A 17,029-nucleotide genomic window follows, 5' to 3' on the forward strand; every position below is an offset into this window, starting at 1 on the left:
TCTCACTGATGTATATTTTCTTGTTGTTGATAATTCTTATAGGTTACTTGGTATAATGTACAAGCTTCACTCAAACAAAGCAAAAATAGAACAGGATGAATGAACTCCTTAATTATTTTTACACCTCAAACTGATAACATTCCATCTTGTGAAAGTGGTGTTCATTGTGCATGTATTCAGTTCTCTTCCCCCTCATTCATATGGTAGATACCATTAATAGATGTTGTTTCATTTTAATGGTTAAACATCTTAGTGTTCTGTACAGTGCACCTACTCAGTTTGTGTACAGTGAATACCTTTATAACAGATAGTTTTGTTTCAATGATAAAACATCTGTGTAAAGTGCATACACTCAGATACCCCTGTTCATTTTTCCATAAGTATGTCTTATCTTAGGAAAGTTATTTGTCATCAGTGACATTTCCTTTGTAGAGACTTCCTCTTCTCCATCCTCAGTCCACTTGATGCAGTCAGAAAACCTTAAAAAAGTTTAATTTATAAACATAATTTAATCCAAACTTGTGCATGATAAAATCTTACTCTTTAACTCGAGATAACCAAGTAACTCTGTTTGTAGCTAAATTTAAGTTTCTAGTTTTTTTGAATTCCCTATTTTTACTGCAATAAATACATTAATGTATTATCCTGAAAATAAAAGTAATTTTATAATGATGACTAAGTAACCTTAAATTGGATTTTTTTTTCAAGAAACATTGTATTTAGAACTCAATAAGCTTAAAGTTAAATCTCAATAAATGTTTATCCTATGTTAATTCTGGTTGCAGTTTTATATGTCTAGTTCATCCCTCCCACAGTGCTGGAGCTAGCAGGATCATACTTTGGCAAGTAGACTTAGGATGTTTTGAGAGTGTCCTGATCTATATGGCATAGCCCTCCTACCAAGGGAAGCTAAAAATAACCCCAGTAGGTCAGCTAGATATTATTGGGAAATAAAAGTAAGTTTTCAGAATTACTGTGCCTGAATCTGGCATCATAATTTGTGTTTCTGCCTGCTCTTCCTTAGGATCTTGAAGATACCAAGTTTTGTAGTTTTATATTTATCTTTGTCCAACCAACTCTTCCCACAAGTCTGGAACTATCAGCATTAAATTTAGCAGGTGGACTTGAGCTGGCATAGAGAAGGTAGTCTTAGCTGTATCGCAGAATGTCTGCACCAAGGGGTCTAAAACATGCCTAGAAAATTATCCAAGAATGATGGTGGTCCAAGAGCAGGTTTTGGTAAATGCTGAACCCAATTATGACATTATATCTGGTGTTTCTGGACCCTTTCAGGATCTTGGGAGGCACCATGTTTAAAATTGTGTTCATACTCCCACTGATGTGTGTTCTAAATAGTTTTTTTTTTTTTTTTTTGGAGGGGTGTTTATACTCCCCTTATGGTAGTTATAGAAGTAATTAGGGATAATGAAGGAAGTTTATCAGCACACTGGGGCTTTTGTGAATCATGAGGAAGCCTTGGAACCCTATTGAAAAGCTCAGATTCTGTACTAGGTATTTAAATGTATATTAAACACATTTTAGAAATCATCTTCATGTGTTGTTGTTTCTTTTGTCTTTTTTTAACTAATCTTATCAAACTGTCATATAGTGTAAGAAAAAGAGAATCTGGTTATAATAAAGAATCTACAAATTGTTGAACACTATTTAACTGAAACACTCAACAAATGGATGTTTATTTCTGCAATTATCAGTGAGAGAAAAATGTATTTAGATTGAGCACACGTAATTTTAAAAAAATACTATTACCTCCTTAGCTTCAAAGTAAAAAATTCCAATTAATAATTTTATTCTTTACTAATACATCTACAAGTCACAGTGGTTCTAGCCTTCCACAACTGGATTATTTACACAAATCTACAAGGAATTGTTTCCACACATTCACACACCCCTTAGTCCCATAATTCTATTCTGAGGCTGATGGGGAAAACACCCAATTGCAAATCCTTGCAGTGTAATAAACTATTCAGAAATAAGTAGAAATACTCATGTACTTAACAATTAAATTATTAGCTTATATATATTTCACTACTTTGAAATATCTTACAATAAATACTTCTGTGATCTTTCTATATTACATTAAACTGTGATACATGAAAACCAATATATATCTCAGTTAGATATAATGTAGTTAATTAGTTCTACTATTTTTAATATAGTTGAATAAATGTAGTGTGCATTATATATTATTGGCAGACAACTTAATATTTTTAGAATAATATATTTGATGTGTGTTATTTAACATAGTTAAACAGTTTGGTATTGTTTGTTATAGCAACTATGATTTAACTTTGTTGTTAGAATTGTTCATACCTGTTGTAGTTATTAGATATGTTTAATGAAAGCTGTTTTATTTAGATGGTAAAATATCCTGAAGGAGTGCCTCAAATAAAGAAGACAATAGTACAGGTAATCTTGAGATTTGCTTGTTTATATATAAGTATTTAATACTTGTGGTTAATGATATTGTTCTGTTTTAGATGTAAATTTTACTCATATATTAAAAACTGATTAGAGCAATAAAAATATAGAATTAACTCCTGATCCAACACTGAACTTCAACAGTTCTTTTAAGCAACATAACTCAATATTTTTTGTTTGTGTTTATATAAACTTGTTTTTTTAAATGCATTAAATATTAATCTTACTTGACCAAAGTGAGTTTGGCATTGTGCTGGTACTTTTGAACATTTTATGTTTTGGATTTCATCAAGTTGACAATACTTATTAATTCGCCACTTATTCAAGCTTATGCATGTAGTTTTACAACAACTGTCTTGCTTGATAATTACAATGGTAGAATAAAATACATCTTATTTATCCAGGAAAACTTTGTATCAGTTATAAGCATGACAAATAAGAGATCGTGTAGAACTCCTTCACCACCAAGAAGCTGTTCAAAATCATCAACAAACCTTACCAAATTAGCAAGTTCTCCTGCTCTGAACCTTCTTTGTCCTGACAAGCCACACACAGAAGCAGTAATATCATCCAAAGGCATCAATCAGCCATGTTCACAACCATCATCTCCAGGTCCTATCCTGAGATGTCCAATCAAAGCTAAACCAGTTCCAGTAAGTATTTATGGTGGTTTCAATGTTTGTGCTATTTTCATATCTACACAGAAAAGCATGGAAAATTATGTTTGTTGACATTATTCAATTATTTCATTAAAAAATTATTATTTTGTGTTATTTTGAAAATATATTTGTTGGAACAATAACATGCTCCTTTGATTCATTCTGCTGTTCACACACATACATGCAATTTCTTAGGCATGTTTATTAATATTACCTCATTTATTATAGTGTAATCTAGATTTTGTATATCTGAGAGAATTACAAATTACATCTTTTTTTCAGAGACCACCATCACCTTCAATGCACATGAATGAAAGAAGAGCTTCATCTCCAACAAGTGGACCTAATCATGAATTGATGGAAAAAATACGTGAGCAGATCTCTAAAGTTCAACGAGCAAAGCTATACTTATTAAGGCAACTTGGTCCGTGCTCATTTTTGATTGTGGGAGACCTGCCAGACCAAAATTATAAAGTTATCATTGGACCTCAGGTATTTGCTATTGTTTAGTTTTATTGTATTCACAAGATTTAGATCTGTTATATTTTAGAAGTGCAATATTTAAACAGAGAAATAAGTATACATTTTAGACAAATATATGACAGTAGCTGTCATGAAAAAGGCTTTTTTCTTAAAAATAAGAGAGAAATGAGTTGCCTGTGTTTTCAGGTGAAGCTTTTTAATTCATCTATACAAACAAATCACCCATCTGCACTTCCATAAGTTAGGCATACAGCAAAGCACTGTTACATGCAAGTTTTTCACTTTAAACAAATGATTATCAGCTCCTATTGACAACTTTTCCAGTAAATATTAAGTATACAACATCTAAATGTTCCCTTATGTGGTGAAATGAAACTGCAGCACACAAATGGAGGTTGAATGCATTATATTAAAACAATTTTGGAGCTATATCACATGTTGCAGTCCATGTCACCATGTCTGGTCATTCTGTGTTTGATAACTGCACATCTTAACAATACCCCAGCAGTGTAGTTTACATTGAAGAAAGATTCATCATAAGAATGTCATATCTAAAGGACACGATCTTCCGTGAAGGTTTTCTATAATACATTTAGTGTCAAGATTCCAATTTCCCAGAACCCATTTAAACAGTTTGATCACATAGAAATCCATAGAAACTGCATCCAGCAACTTGAATGGCAAGTCTTCTTATAGAACATCATGACTACCCACTTCATTTTCCAGCTGCTTGAGATATGATACAGTTGAATGTATATGTTTTGGAAGTAATTTGTGTACACGTGTATCACTTTTCCAGAGGGAGAACATTCTTAGTTATGTTGCATACTGTTGTCGGCACAACATGAATGTCTTTTGGCTCTGACCTATATGTTAGTGGATTCTCACTCATTAAAAGAAAGTGTACTTTGCTGGGATGCAACATATTACAAGTCTCATTCTGGATGGCCCTGGGGTCTGAAGATGATCCATATTCCTTTGTTTATCAATGCTATTAAGTACAAAGGATATCCACACCTTGAATATTCTTAAATTCTCAATCTGGGAACATCATTGTGATCTGAGTATATGAATATATTGAGTGTCAAAGATCTGTTACATGTCCAATCCCAAATGTGATCAGATTTCAGTGCCATTACACCACCTGTGGAATCCTATGTAGTTCTAGTACATTTTGTTTCATCATAACTAAAACAATTATAATTGTGCTGTGATTTGCTTACTTGGATATTCAAAATCTTTTTAATACAATATACTCATCCCATTACATACAAAGCAAAACTTTCATTAAATCATTTAATTGTTGGTTCAGGATTTTGCAGAACTTTTTAACAAGTACATTTATAATAACAAACAGTCTTTCTTTTTTAAGTCTGAAAGTTATACATAGTGTAGTTAAATTACTTTAATAAAATATTTTTGAATGTGACTTCTTACTTCATTTGGGTGCCAACTTTAATGGTTATTTTTGGTAGGCTATAGTTTAAACAGGACCTTTCTACCTGATGAAATTATTGAAAGTATAATAAATTCACATTTCTCAAAACTAATAGGTGAAAACCTAACTAACAGAGATTAAATGATAAATATTAAAATCTTTTTCCATTGTTCTGCTTTCTGGTGACTTAGTGTTATAATAAATAAACTTAGTAATATCTGATGGCACTTTTTCTTCACTTCACCTTTCCAGTGCACATGTTGTTCTCATAGTGGTTACAAAGCATGTTCACGCCATGCCATCAGGACGTTTGACTCGCGTCTTATAACTAAAAAAACTGGGGGTCAATACCCGCTGATAGCATAACAGTTAGCCCATTGTATAGCTTTGTGCTTAACAACAAATACACCCATTTTGTTATAGAAGGTATTTCATTGATTACTTTCAGTTATTCAAGTTTATTAATGAAAGATAAAGAATATTAACTTGGTGTTAAAAGTTTAAAAATAGCTTAAGAAATTTTTTGTATAAAATAACTATTATTTTTGAATCTTACTAAAGATACAAACCCACTGTCAGTTGTGTACCACCTTTTCGATATACTCTATATCATATGTAGAGTAACCTGTTTTTTTTTATCACAGGACCTTATGTTAAGACATACATGATAAAGTTAATGCATAATTTCTAGAATATTAGTGCAAAGAAGGAGTAATTTATAAGTTCAGTTGTTTCGTCTTAAATTTCTCAGCAGTAAATCTAGGGTCTTACAAAGTTAAAATTCGCTTTTCGATATATATGGTGGGCACAGCACAGATAGCCCACTAATTAGCTTTAAGCTTAAACAACAAACGAATGTAAACGTTAGGTATCAACTTCTCCCACTTTGTTTCTGTGTTTTTATTTATTTAATTCATGTGGATACACTTTTACCAACACCATAGTTAAACTACTTACAGGAAATAAATTCCAAATGTTTACCATTCTCTCTCCGCGGACGTAAATTTCTCCTATTTATTTATTTATTGACATAATTTGTTGTATAGAGAGCTAATAAGCACACAACACTTTGTTAACTTTATCTGTTATTTTTGTTTACTTTTATGGGTGCAACTGAAACCACTGGACCAATAATTTCTGCATATTTTTATTTGTGTTCTTTATTGGAAGGAGCATTGACGGATGTCCTGCACACACATACACACGTATGGCTGCCTTCCAACTGTACTGTATATAGGTTAGTCCACACCCGCTACTGCAAAGAACCAAGCCCCTTATTGTATTATAGTAAATATAAACTAACAAGCTGTTGTTTTTTTTGTTTCCGTACGACTACGTGAACTTTGATAACACTTGCGATAACGCACACTGCTATAGCCTTGTTTCAACTTGTGATAAATTCCGGTTGTTGTCATGATCACTATATTTAATATTGTTATGTGCTTAGGAGTTGACCGTAAGTTTACATCTGTATATATCTTTTACATACAACGTCTCAGACTATTTGTAGTTGGCGACATTAATTTTCAATAAGATTATTAAGAACTGGATTGTGAATGTAATCGGTAAATGTTTGGTACAAATATCCTGCTCTCATTTGGTTTTATCTTTCAAGTTTTCACTCCGCAGTTCGAACTACACTCCTTTCCCAAGAATTACTACACGATATAACGACTCTGTATAATTATTTGTTAAATTTTCCTAATAATTTATGCTGACTTCTCTGAGATGTTAATATTTTCTGTTTTATATACATAACACACTAAGAAATTAGTCTCGCGGACCCTTCATCTGTCTTGACAAGACACAGTATCGTGACATTATTCATATGCTTTACTGCCTTTATTATCATGAGTTTGCAACACAGCTGAGTGTCCGATTGAACCTTAACGTTACAATACAGCTGAGTGTCCGATTGAACCTTAACGTTACAATACAGCTGAGTGTCCGATTGAACCATAACGCTACAATGTAGCTTGTTGTCCGACAGTACCATGTCTTTAAAATATAACTTAATGTGTGTATTGTACCGTAACGTTTGCAATGTATTTAATATCTCTGTATATCATATTACATTGATGTATCGATATATCTTGGTATTCGTCTTACCATGACGTTACAGTGAACTTTAGAGCCAATATCCTGTGGTGTTTGATATACATCATTCTCTCTCGAACCATAATGTCACAATATTCTGTAGCGTCTATATAGTGCCATGACACTGCAGTATACCCTATAATGTCTGTGTTACCATGACGTTACATTGTACCTTAGTGATTGCTTTGACGTTAAATATTTTAGTTTTCGTGTTATCGTAATGTTGCAGTGTACCTTAATGCAACGGGAACTGGACAGTTACATATGCAGTTATTACAGATTATTATTTACACAAATACACGAAGAAACAAATATAAGAGGCTTGATCTTAATTATACATTTCAAGTTTATAAGCTTAAACTGCTCATTCTCACAAAGTGATATAATTTTACCTACGTACTGATGGTTCGAAACAACCATAAGTATCTTGATATTTGAATTCACAATTTTCCATAATATCTGTAGTACCATCATGATGTTGGAGGTTTAGTTTTGGCCCGGCATGGCCAAGTGGATAAGGCACTCGACTCGTAATCTGAGGGTCACGGTTTCGAATCCCCGTCACACCAAACATGCTCGCCCTTTCAGCTGTGGGGGCGTTGTATAATGTGACGGTCAATCCCACTAGAGTAGCCCAAGAGTTGGCGGTGGGTGGTGATGACTAGCTACCTTTCCTCTAGACTTACACTGCAAAATTAGGGACGGCTAGCGCAGAGAGGCCTCGTGTAGCTCTACGCGAAATTCAAAAACAAACTGAGGTTTAGTTTTAAATATTGCTTGTTTATTATCGTTGGTAAAAGAAAAGGATGTAATGTAGTTAGCATATATATTGCACAAAACAGATGAAGGCCACAGTCCAAATTTATATTATAATGCGTTCTATCGTTTTGTGGGTTCGATTATTTGTAAAAATTCAATGCCAGTACCACTTCATGTCACGATAACGAATTAATTTATTTCTTCAATAAACGTTTGTTACAGCCAAAGTAAATAATTATTATTTTGTAAGCAACAACCCCCACCCCACTGGCGCAGAGGTAAGTTTGAAGGCTTATAACTCGGAAAAAGCGAATTTTGAAACCCGTAGTGAGCAAACACGGTTAGTTTGTTGTGTAGCTTTGTACTTAAGAACAAACAAAATATGTAAAAGAATTAATCAGTGTCGTTTCACCATATTGGACTATGACTTGTTACATCATTAATATAGTGTGTAAACATTATAAAGGTTTATTTATTCGTGCATTTTACTGTAAGTTTCTGATATAATGGGGTGAGGCTGTGCAGAAAGCCCCACTATTGTTCTTGCCCAGGGCTTCAAAAAATATTAATTCGCCTCACAACACAGTTTATGGACATCACGGTATTGCACATCTCTATAGAATATGGTTACCAAGTCCCTCAGATGTGTTTTACTACTTCTCTGAAAGTGTTGTTTGTAGGGTATTTTTATTTTGTGAAGTTACTTCACAGGTTGTATCATGTCTCTCAAGACCTTCCTAAACATGGGATTAAGGTCCGACAACAACGTGGGACATTGCATTCAGTAGATTCCTTTTTTTTTTTTTTTTCAATAAATGAATCGACTAGGTTAGCACAGCAGAACTGGGCATTATTACCCATTAGAAGTCAGGGCAAAATTCACCAGCTTATGGCAGAACAAAGTGATGTAAGATGCGTTTCCTATAATATGTGGCCTCATTCTGCAGGATATAGACATCGGTATTATTCGAACCACTACGATTCCAGCAACAGCTTATGTGTTACTTTCCTATATAAATTTATAATGGCTTTAAACCTGGTTCAATTTTCTCTCCAGATGAGCCTATTATCTGTCATACCCAGTTGTTCTGTCAATTGTTCCGGATGACTTTGAAACAGTTTTACGTCTTCTGACAACACTTTAAGACCCAGCCAAATCACATCAGCCGATGTGAAGTCCGACTTCTGTTCTGGTGGCTCCTCACCTGACTGAAATATCCAAATGTCTTCTTTGAGGCCTACGCACAGTTCATAAGCAGTTTGGAGAACTTGAAACTCTTTGGTCCACTTTAAAGTGATAACTACAACAAAAGTGCTTAAAGGCCTCTATATAAGGCATAGGCATAAAATGAGTGTTCAAAATCAAAAGACTGAGTATCAAATGCCTGATTTCCCTATGATAACGAACTAAGAGGATGCTTAATGTCATTTTGTATCATAGAATCTAAGACTTTAGTTGTTTTGCGCAATAAGAATGTTCATTAAGGAATTTGGTGGTAGAGAATCACCTGATGCCACATACGAATAGTGTGAAAAACTGTTAGAGGTAAAAAGGGTTAATCCTGCCTTGTACAAACAATATGTGGTTGTCAGCATATTGGCGTATCGCTGCAGATGGGAGTCGTGGTGCTATGGACGACATGTTTAGCTTCTGTATTTTTTTGTTTATGGCGAATTCCCACCTAATGGACTTATGGCAAGAGAAATGTACACGTCCTAGGCATTTCCAAAAGGAATATTCACACAGTAAGAGGAATGTACACGGCATTTCCAAAAGGAATTTCCAGAAGGAAAATTCACACAGTGAGAGGAATGTACACGTCCCAGACATTTTCAGAAGGAAAATTCACACAGTGAGAGGAATGTACACGTCCCAGACATTTCCAGAAGGAATATTCACACAGTAAGAGGAATGTACACGACCTAGACATTTCCAGAAGGAATATTCACACAGTGAGAGGAATGTACACGTTCCAGATATTTCCAGAAGGAAAATTCACACAGTGAGATTGCTAAACAATATATAGTCAAAGGATTCGGAATTTGGTAAAAGGGAGGCTTCATTGCTGTTCATCATGGCAGAATAATTTTCACAGTAGAATCAGGAGAGCAACAGGTTCTGAAACCATACCTCAAACCAAACTAAATCAACACCTCTACAAAGTGAGGAGTGTTTCTACAAATGAAAACCCTAGACCAGAAGTGTCATTATAATGAAGTTGGACATATCTCTGGCTCTATTAACAAGGTAATAAACAAGGATTTAAATGTGACGAAGACCTTACAAGCCAAAATTTCAAAGCTTTCACTAACATCTCAAAATTATTGGCCGTTTTCATAAAAAAGATGGTCGAAGAAACTTCTGTAATTCTATTTCGTTACACAGATTTGTCAAGTTCTTCATTGTATATTTAATTAATGCATTTCTGTATCTTTATTCTGCTGAATAACAGTGGTCTTAGAAGCTGTAGGGTGGAGGGTACGTGGAAAGTTTATCAAGATGTATAGTTTGAGATTGACTTCACTATCCTTCACATAGGATTGTTACCATAGAAAATGCAGTGTCGGACAATAGTGTGTATTCATACGCCGTCAAACTGAGCCTGACTAGCGATGAAGAAAGTAGTAACATGGGCAGCACAGGACATGGAACATCGTTATCGTAGTAAAAGCGTGATTAGATATAACATGGTTAAGCGTTGTGTTTAACATGGTTAAAGGGTATAACACATAAGTATTGTCGGTGATAGTTTCTCAACCACCCGTCCCTGGACTGGTAACACTGCGTGTTATTTCACAAAATAACTGATACAATACTCACATATTATAATAGGCTTTTGTTGTATCTTGGCGGTTTATGGAGACAGCAAGCCGGTATTGAAAAATCTGAGAAACGCTGGTCTGTAACATGACAGCGTTGAATGTAACTGGGTTAGAAAGCTATTTATAAACATGGTTGGAGAGATGTGTGTAACATCATATATGTCGAAATAAAGGTTGCATTTTAGGAACACGGGTAAATATATAAGGTAATTCACTAACCGCACAAATCAATCAATGTTTAACACCGTTTTTCACACATTTTAAGTGTTTATTTGTAAAATTTCAAAATCCTGTCTGTGGTTACTTAACGTTTATCAGATATGTATGTGTTTTTGTTGTCACTCCATATACAACTGATGTCTTTTACATCATGGCGTATTTTATTTTAGAAGGACAGAGGGTAGTCCAGTTGTTAGCGTGTCAGACTGTGGATAAGTGAGTCCACGTTCGCGTTTCGTTACCAAAAATAAAATAAAATAAATCGCTATGCATTTTGGGGCCAAGGTTGCGTTACAAGGTAGCAATCAAATCCTACTATTTGGTCAGAGAAGAACAGACCAAAAAATGGCGGTTGCTACTTTTAACTAGCTGCCTTTCCTCTAATCTTATCATCTCAAAATTAGTTGCGGCTAGCGCATTTTAAACCTTGAATAGCTTCTCGCACATATCAGAAGACAAAAATAAATAAACTGGGTGTTCCGCAATAGCCAAAAGCTATAATGTTGCACTTCGCCGTTTTCTTAAACTGTCTACGTGTTTTCCTGTTCTGAAACACAACTTTAAAAAAACCCACGCCGATTCAGATCAGTTATTTATTTTGTACAGAGATTGCGTAGTGTGCTGGTTACTAACCGCATCAAATATTATCTTCTTTGATATATGGATTTGCCGGCTAATATAAAGTTACAATTAAGTTGTATTATGTTGAACGATTTTTAAAAAATGGTGTTTTTACTGGACACGTTTTTAAGTTCTGCGAACACTTAGCTTGTTCATTCTTGTTACTGTGAAGAGTATATTCACTGAAGCTGAAACTATCACTTCTAAAATGACATTTTATAAACGGCTCTTGCTTGCTTGTAGCTGTGTTGATTTTAGTTACTCATGCATAAGATAATTTACCAGCTGAATCTCCTACCATATACAGATCCTAAGCTTATAACGAAGTAAATGTCCCGATGCATTGAACCTTCAATTATAACAGTGTTTGGTTGTCGTTTTCAGGCTTCTAATGACCACGTAAGGCCCAATGCGATTGGCCAAAATTCTGCATCAGACTTCACATATGTTTGATTTTTGTTTGCTTGTTTGTTGTGGTATTTTGACATTCGGTATTCTTTCCTGAAGTTTATGCAGCACTCTAGAATCACGTGCTTAACGTAAATATCATTTTCACAAGGAATGGAAATGAAAATAAAGTGTAATATATGTATTATGTTGTGTGTATAGATGTATATTATATGTAGTCGTTTTCATTTATCTTGTTCATATTAGGTCGTATATATTTTTTCGTATTTAATATATTTTCGTATGATAAATAATGTATTTTTGAACGCTTATGAAAACAAATTTCATTTTGTCATTCAGAATAACACGAATAGCGCTTAATAACTGACAATATCACGGATAAAGTTGTTGCTAGTACAGAGATACGAACGAAAGATTAGCACTGAACAATCCTGTAACAATATTACGGATGAAATTGTCACTAATATACCAACACAAATTGACGAACACCACTGAATAACACCAAAATAGTATCATAGATAAAGTTGTCGTTTATACTAATTTATGAAATTAAAACTTTGCATTTGTTGTTAAATATTTATCGTGATAAGAAAAATATAAGTTTGCACTATAAAATTTTAATGTTTTGGCTATCCTGGTTTCAAAACTTTATTTTTAATATACTTTTTAAAGTTGTTTTAGTATTTGTGGCCATTGACTATTTTCCAGACTTGCACGTGCGACCGAGGGCCCTATTGTATCCACGTGCTCTTTGTTATGCTCCGGGTACTACAAATAAAAGAAACAGACGTCCGGTTGTTCTCTAAGAGATTGAAGAACTACGAGGTAGGTGTCCGAAACTATAGGACCAGCCATTTAGTAACATTTTGCAATAAACACATTACCAGCTAGCCCTATTATCTCATTGAAGAGACTGTAGTCGTCTGGACCGTATCCGCTTGTTAAACGTTCTAAATAACTTCCCTTCCAACTTGTTTAAATTGCCACTGCCAGACAAATAACAGTGACAGGGATTTATATCGTAATTTTTTTTTTAACCACTACGAAATGACATTGACAGTGTGAAGGTCTCGTTAAGTTGACATTTTTAAGTGTTCGATTCATCAGTTCCTACATTTACTTTTATAGTATTTCAAACAAATAATTGTTTGTTATTGAATGAAAAGTGATTTTAACACTTAATTTTGAAGCGATCACTTTGGATGATATATATAAACCATGTCATTCACAGCATAAATTTCGTGGCCCACCGATTTAATAGTTGGCCAACCGCCATAAAACAAAGAACTTTGCCTTCCGCATATTGGCATAGTGCCAAAGATTGAAAGTCTGAAAGTCTTCATTGTTTATTGTTTTACATTGTTTTTAACGAACTTCATAGCATTGTCCAAATTAAATGTATTACGTTGACATTATATTACCATAAAAACGTAATAAAATGCAATAAATGCGAGACGGGTTTTTCAGTTAAATGTTATTATAATTTTTGTGTTTGTTTTACAAATGATCTAAGTATAGCTGTATTGTGATACCAATAATACTTTTATTTCTAACGCGAGAAAATTATTTAGTCACAGAGAATGTTAACAAAACATGCTCATAATTGCACTAACTGGTTAAAAACTGGTTTATTGTTTTACTGTGCGACTTTTCAACGAGACGCTCTGTTCAGACAAGTAGCACAAAATATTTTAAGGTTTGAGAAAAATAATGTTACTGTTTCGTACGGTCAAGAATGATGTTTAAACGCAAACATAGAAAAATATGTTTTGATATATGCTGTTTGTCTTTCATAGCTATGTATTAACACGTTAAGTTGAACTGCACAAGTTAGCTCTAAGAGAAAAGAAAATTCGTATATCACTGAACATTACTAATAAATTCAGGTAGAAGATCTTGTGCGAAAATATCAACAACGAAAAAAACGACGTTTAACGAACGCGACTCCTAGGGTTGAAGACAAGCTACTACCACGACCTGCTGTAATAATACGAAATAGGAAGTTCCGCTCCGAATCTTCTATACCGGAAGCTGCGTCTTTAGAAAAACAACGGTAAATTGTATTAGATTTTTCTTATCGGTAGACAAACTTTCACGGAACTTGAAATATTTGTTTAGTAAAGTCACCAACCTATGAAACTTAAAAGTATTGATAATTAGGAAAACCATTATTTAAATTATAATATACGGTTAACAGTTGTGATAACAAGTGTAACTTCCGAACAGCCTCAGACCAACAAATATATAATGAGAGGCCGACATTATTTGAATAAGAAAAATGTTTGTGTTTTATTTATTAGTATCGTTTATAATATATTTAAATTTACAAATCGTAACGTCATATCGTACAGAACCTTTCAATTAGTATTGTGTAGTTCGATGTTTTCACGCGTGGTGTAATATATTGTTTGGTGTGATTATTTTGTATTTGATTCTACCAAGTGAGGTTTTAACGTTATACCTGGAGCTGATGTTGTGTCTGAAGAAACTACAGATAAACAAGGTTTATTGTTGTAATACAAGTTTTTGTCTACTTCATAAAATGCATTTTCAGTATAAAATTCATTCCTTTCAACATTTATGAGTAAAACCTTAGTATATATTTGTTATTCTTGTACTGGATTACATGGAACTTTGTATATAACACGTTTTACAAGTTAGAACCAGCACAGACAGGAAATCAGAATCTGATACATTTTTTAATGTATAATACTCCTGAAAGAAGTACACAGGTTTGAAAATACTCAACGATTTACAAAGACATGTATTTGTCTAATAGTTATTTAACAACGTTTGATACACACAGTGCTGGATTTCTCCTGATAGATGGCGAGAGGAATTTGGAGTTTTAGAAGATAACAAGTTAAACGTTACTTCGGCTATTTTGTTCAGGGGTCGGGAGAAGTAATTTAGTTGACTTAGTAAGTTAGAGGAATATAGTAATTGATTATATAATACAAGTATGAATTCGTAATTCAATCTAGAGAGTATTAAAATTGAAGTGTTTCCGTTTTGGGTTCAAAAATATCCAATAAAGGTCCGGAAAGATCTGGTAGAAATGAAGCATCAGTTACTGTCAATTTTGGTTGTTGTTTTCTTTAAATAGGTTATTGTGTTTGTATTACATGATCAGGCAGGACAGCTTCTTTCCACAGTAGGGCCTAAAATGTGCCTCAGGTATTTACAAATGTCGGAGCTTATTCAAGGAAACACCTTGTTGTTGTTAACTCGAGCAGAAATCACGTGTGTTATTAACCGACCTCTTCTTTGTCTATGGTATCGCGCTGTGCATTCTGCTTATATATATGTGTGTGTGTGTATGTTGCTCCTTAAGTGTTTCTTCATTCAACAGTTTGCACATTTTATAAGCATTTGGCATGCATACACTGGCGTCGAAACTACTGTAACCTGGATAACCTTTCAGTCACGTTTTAGCCTCCAATTGTACCCTCTCTATAGGGAAGCCGCGCCATATAGATAAGGACATCCCAAGTTCGCCTGCCAAGTTTGGTCCTGTAAGATTCAGAACTGTGGGAAGGGCGAGCTGGACGTACATACAATTCTAGCAACTGAATAAATAAAGGATCATGGTCATAGCTCATAACACATGATCCTACAATTCGGTAAAACCAGTCAGCCAATGGCCTGACCATATTTCCACGTATAGCTAAAACGTATGTATTAAAAGTTGTACTTCGGTACATTACATTATGTGGATGTATTCGTAGTTAACATGATTCGAGATTCAGTCTTATATCATTAACGTTTCAAACATTTTATGCTTTAGATGTATTGTATCACATTGCTTAGCTGTGGCAATAGCCAGGCCATTCCGACATTGCTTTACACTCCTACGAAAAGACGTTTCTAGTCCTGATTTCTCCAAGCCCGTTCCCCTGGTTGTGGTTTCGCTAGATAGTAGATAGGGACAGTGGGAATCTCGTTAATCCATTCATTAATGGATTTAAATGGCAATTTCATTTAAATACAAAATTATTAGCCTAATATTAATAACCTTTCAAGTTGCTCTGGGGCCTATTAGGCCCCACTTTTCGTAGGAGTGTTAATACGGGAGTGCAATATACTGAACAGTTTTACAGATAAACAAACGATCCACATCATTCATAACCTCAAGTTTGAACTATTAAAACAAGGTCTTAACTGTAATTTTTATAAATATATGTTTAAACTTTGTAGTTTTATTCTTTTCATAAATATATTCAAAATATGTAGTTTTATCGTTTTACTTATCAAAAAAGAAGAAAAGTAATTTTTTGGTCATCGAACAGTATAAGATAAAATAGTCATATTTTACCCAAGCACTTTACAATAATTCGAATTTTTTCTTACATTTTAAGAAATAAAGCTATTTAAGGTCTAGCGCAACACTGTTCTAGGGGCCGGCATGACCAGGTGGTTAAGGCACTCGACTCGAAGTATGAGGGTCACGGGTTCGAATTCCCGCCACACCAAACATGCTCTCCCTTTCAGCCGTGGGGAGCATTATAAAGTTACAGTCAATCCCACTATTCGTTGGTAAAAGAGTAGTCCAAAAGTTGGCGCTAAATTACGGATGGCTAGCGCAGATAGCCCTCGAATAGCTTTGCGCGAAATTCAAAACAAACCAAACAACTGTTCTAAGGACTGCACAATTAAAAACTTTCCAACAGCTGGCCATACATATGCAGTGTTCTCAAAACGACGTATCAAAATAGATTTGTTCATTGGTTTTCGTTTTCGTGCAAAGTTACACTAGGGCTACCTGCTCGCTGGCTCTTAATCTCGAAATTATAGATTAAAGTTGTTCTGGATACCATTTTTTTTAGGGGGGGAACTCGGCGAACCACATAATAACAGAGTTATGTAACGACACAAAATAAGCACATGAAATAACTATAATATTAACATTTAATTACAAGTTTACTTTGAATGTGTTGACTACGTCTGTTTTTGTAAGCAAAATTCTGTGATATTCGTAGCTCTATCCTCAGGTCAAGTTTAGCATTTATCCTAGACATAAGGGCCAAAAGTGATAAAATTCCCGTTTCGCACAATTACTTAGTAGCAAATGACATCAGAAAAC

At 34.2% G+C, this 17,029-nt stretch overlaps 1 pseudogene across 1 annotated transcript in view; it reads left to right on the forward strand.

Annotated features, from left to right (window-relative positions):
- The window catches only part of LOC143249581 (mitogen-activated protein kinase kinase kinase 1-like), a 79,420-nt pseudogene that overhangs the window by 13,180 nt on the left and 49,211 nt on the right, over positions 1–17,029 (forward strand). Inside the window, exons 4-8 of the transcript XR_013027842.1 lie at positions 2,377–2,427; positions 2,844–3,092; positions 3,381–3,590; positions 12,655–12,771; positions 13,833–13,999. The product of XR_013027842.1 is annotated as a mitogen-activated protein kinase kinase kinase 1-like (transcript). The remainder of the gene's footprint in view (positions 1–2,376; positions 2,428–2,843; positions 3,093–3,380; positions 3,591–12,654; positions 12,772–13,832; positions 14,000–17,029) is intronic.

The sequence above is a fragment of the Tachypleus tridentatus genome, chromosome 4 (genome assembly GCF_004210375.1).
Source record: "Tachypleus tridentatus isolate NWPU-2018 chromosome 4, ASM421037v1, whole genome shotgun sequence".
Lineage (NCBI taxonomy): Eukaryota > Metazoa > Arthropoda > Merostomata > Xiphosura > Limulidae > Tachypleus > Tachypleus tridentatus.